The sequence below is a fragment of the Piliocolobus tephrosceles genome, chromosome 20 (genome assembly GCF_002776525.5).
Source record: "Piliocolobus tephrosceles isolate RC106 chromosome 20, ASM277652v3, whole genome shotgun sequence".
Lineage (NCBI taxonomy): Eukaryota > Metazoa > Chordata > Mammalia > Primates > Cercopithecidae > Piliocolobus > Piliocolobus tephrosceles.
This window is the reverse complement of record NC_045453.1, coordinates 31,519,369-31,523,419: the sequence shown is the minus strand read 5'-3', so window position 1 is coordinate 31,523,419 and position 4,051 is coordinate 31,519,369. Positions and strand designations below refer to the sequence as shown.

The 4,051-nt window shown below is 45.0% G+C and overlaps 1 long non-coding RNA gene across 1 annotated transcript; it reads right to left on the bottom strand.

Moving 5' to 3' along the window:
• Positions 1-403: 403 nt before the first annotated feature.
• Positions 404-1,779, bottom strand: LOC111555658. Its single transcript, XR_002735587.1, has 2 exons — positions 1,681-1,779; positions 404-848 (listed from the first exon to the last, which is right to left on the bottom strand). It is a non-coding gene; the product is annotated as an uncharacterized LOC111555658 (long non-coding RNA).
• Between the last annotated feature and the right edge of the window lie 2,272 nt (positions 1,780-4,051).

The window sequence follows — 4,051 nt, the reverse complement described above, 5'->3', positions numbered from 1 at the left end:
CTAAATATGATCTAATAAGGTAATCCTTTTCATTTCGATGTCATATAATCAATAGGGAAAATACAGCATATTTATAACTGACAATTAGCCTTTCATTGCATTCCCCCCGCTTCGTTCATCAACAAACACCCTCTATAACCCCCATCCCCAAATCTGAGTCATTCTCACTCTATCAATCAAGTCTTCATGGGTGTAGGGGAAGAGTCCATAGCATGGCTGTGGCATTTTTTGTAAAGCCCACTAAGGATGATTTTAAAATCCACACATCATGCAGTAAGATGGATTTCAGCATTAAGCGGCCTCATCATGAAGAGCTGGTGGCCCAGAGGGGCAATGTCCTTGAGAGGGTGTGTTGGGTGCGCATTGTGTTATCAAGTAATACAATCAAGCCAAGTAAATGAACTCATTATGACTGGTTTTTTATTCCCCACTTGTCAGGAGTCATAACTGTATGAAACATTCTCCACCTCGATCAATTGGAAAATCAATACCTTGGTATTTGTGGAAAGCATCTCTTATAGGAAGAAATGAAGAGAAATGTTTGGGAAACATTCAGGAAATTAGCCCATCTGACAGTACCTGTTTTAAAGCAGTCACTCTCCTTTGCAGGAGTTGGTGCTGAAACATGCTCTTTCTTTTGGAAGGGGGCAGGCTGGCTGGGATGGTAAACGGTTTTGATCATCCAAACCACAGTTTTCTTGAAGCATTGATGATGGTGAGTCCAGGTGAATATCTCATTTGCTTGCCTCATGGGTGGCCCTGGCGAAATGAGGCTTCCATCCTGGGTAGCGATGGTTCAGGCTTGCTTGGTTTGGCAGAACCAGTTTGCCATCTTGGCCCTCAGGACTCTGGGGGTGATGGTGAGTAGGCATCAGAGATTACACTGCTTTTGGAATCAGCTGCCAGAGCCCCTCACGGCGTGATCATTGACATCATCACTCCAGCACTTCTTAATGACGGGCTGATGAACACTTTGCAGTATTTCATCAACTATAGATTTTACAAGCTTGGCCTTGAGGTGATGTTCCTGCATAGGCCCCACTTCCTGGATTGTTGATTGCTTTTGTTAAAAAAAAAAAAAACATGGAAAATAGGCCTGGCGCAGTGGCTTATGCCTGTAATCCCAGCACTCTGGGAGACCGAGGTGGGTGGATCACCAGGTCAGGAGTTCAAGACCAGCCTGACCAACATGGTGAAACCCCGTATCTACTGAAAATAGGAAAAAACAACAACAACAAAAAAGAACATAGCCAGGCATGGCAGTGTGCGCCTACAATCCCAGCTATTCGGGAGGCTGAGGCAGGAGAATTGCTTGAACCCGGGAAGCAGATGTTGCTGTGAGCTAAGATAGCGCCATTGCACTCCAGCCTGGGTTATAGAGCGAGACTCCGTCTTGAATATATATATGTATACGGAAAACATCAAACATATGCACAGTAGAGAGAATAGTACCGTAAACCCCCATGTATCCCTCACCATCCTCAATAGTTGACCCCCTCTCTCTCCCCTGACCATGAGTTATTTTGGAGAAAATGCCAAACACCACAAATACTTCTGTGTGTATCTCTAAAAGATGTGGGCTCTTCAAAAGACATAAACAATACCATTATCACAATGAATTATCAATTCCTCCGTATCAAATATCGAATCTGTGTCCAGGCTTTCTTGATTGGCTAATACCTTTAAAAGAAAATGTGTTCAATTCAGGATCCAAATCCAGTCTATGTTTTGTAAGTGGTTACTTGGTTGATATATCTTCTAAGTCTTAATCTACAGATACTCTCTCTATCCCTGCAATTTACCGGTTGAAGGAATCTGATCAGATGCTGTAGAATTTTTCATAGTCTACATTCTGCTGATTGCATCCCCATGGTTTCACTTAAAATGGTAATATTCGAGTTCTAGTGTGTCTTCCTTATTGCCTGAAAGACTTCTAAAAAGAGAAACTGCCCCTCATTAACTATCCAATTTCCCTGATATACAGTTCTTATGTTTTCTTTTTTAAAGCAAGATAAATGCTTGATTTTCCCCCTTTATTTACCAGTTTTCGGAATAGTGAGTGAGTTCCCTAGCATCCTCCCAAGATGCCCAGTGAGCTTTCAATGTTTCCATTCCTGGCAGTCATCCCACTGATGCCCGAAAGGCCCCGTCTTTGACCAGTGGGAGTGCCTTGCCATCACTGCCTGGGATCTCTTTAACGGGCTCTGCCCTTGACTTTTTCTTCTGTTTAAATCTCAGACCCACTGAGAGCCCCTCTGGCCAGGATCCACCACAGAGCATGACCCTGTCTCCTTGTCACTGTGCGGTTGACAGATTCTGCTTGCTTTTCTCTCTCGACGGACCTTAACAAATTAGTCTTGTTATTTATCCAATTTCCTAATATCCCAAAGGGTTGTAATGAATTTCTGGCAGTGGGGGTGCATTATAAAACCAAAAAAAAAAAAAAAAGCACAAATTAGCAAACCGAACTCCCCATCTTCCCCAAATCCCAACAGTCTTCCTGCCCAGGGCCTGAGATTGCCATTCTGTCCTGTGGCGTTTACTCGCTGATGTTCGTGAATGTTGTTTTGCATCTTTTTTTTTTTTTTTGAGACAGAGCCTCACTCTGTCGCCGAGGCTGGAGTGCAGTGGTGTGATCTTGACTCACTGCAACCTCTGCCTCCTGGGTTCAAGCGATGCTTCTGCCTCAGCCTCCTGAGTAACTGGGATTAGAGGTGCCCACCACTACACCTGGCTAATGTTTTTGCATTTTTACAAAAATGCAAGATGGTTTCACCATCTTGGCCAGGCTGGTCTTGAACTCCTGACCTTGTGATCCACCTGCCTTGGCTTCCCAAAGTGCTGGGATTACAGGTGTGAGCCACTGCGCCCAGCCTGTCTTGCATCTTTCAGCCTGCATTTCAGCTGTGCCTCATGGCCGCCCTCAATGCCACAGGGCAGCACATGGATTTCTACTCCCTTATCCATGTCATCTGGTTGATTTACTTGCTGAATCTTCAGTGGAGAAAGGCAGTTGCTGAGGTCTGGCTAGATACTGTGGTTTTCTTGTCAGTCTTAGGATCTTTTAGTATTTTCCATTCCTGGGGCTGCCTCCTGCTTTCTGCAAAGGTAAGCCCAGCAATCTACGTGTCCACCTGACTCTTCCGGGGAAATGCTGAGTTTTAACAAACACTTTGCCCTAGACATGCTGGGTGTCTTTGGGCAGGGGACCTAGGGTTCCTGTGCCTCAATTTCTTTTTAAAGGAGAATGGTTGCATTGAGGAATAGGACCTCAGAAATAATTGGGCCTGACACCTGGGTCACCTTGTCCTGGAGAATAATTGACTGCTATGGGCACAGTTCAGGAATAGAGCCAAACCCACCAAGCCAACCCAGGCTTGCCTTGAGAGGAAGAGTTGGCTCACCTCTGCCCTAAAATGCAAATAAAAATGGAAAGAGTAGGAAATAGGAAGAGCAATGCCCCCTTCCACTTGTGTACACTCTTAGCTTTCCTAGCATTTCACAGTTTTTCCTTATAGCAGTCCTATTAGGTTAAACCAGACACCAGCACTCCCGTTGTACAGATGGGGAAGCTGAGGCTGCCAAGGAAAGGAGCACACGCTGCACACCAGGGGCTGTGCTGGGGGTTTTGCTCCCTTGTAACTAGGGTTACAGAGCTCTTGTTGGCAGAAGCCAAAGAAGGCCTGGGTCCGCAGACTGCTGGGGTCATCTTTTTGTGGGATGGTCTTATCTCAACACAGTAAAGATTCAAAAACTTACCCTGAGTCAAATTAACAACCTCAATTTTAATCTTAAGTACTATCTCCCAGCACACACAGCTTTTCTGCTTAGGGGTTTTCCTAAGAACATCTCTACTGTCTGCATTAGGTTTTCTCACTGAATTTCCTTGGCTTTCCATTTCTCTCCTTTCTTCCTCCTCCTTTTCCTGCCTCCTCTTCTCTCTCTTTCTTCCTTCCACTCTCCCCTCTATTCCCCTCTTCTATTCTTTCCAAGCCTCTTCTTTTTTCTTCCTTCCCTCTCTCTCTGTGATTCTCTCTTTCTTGTTTCTGGC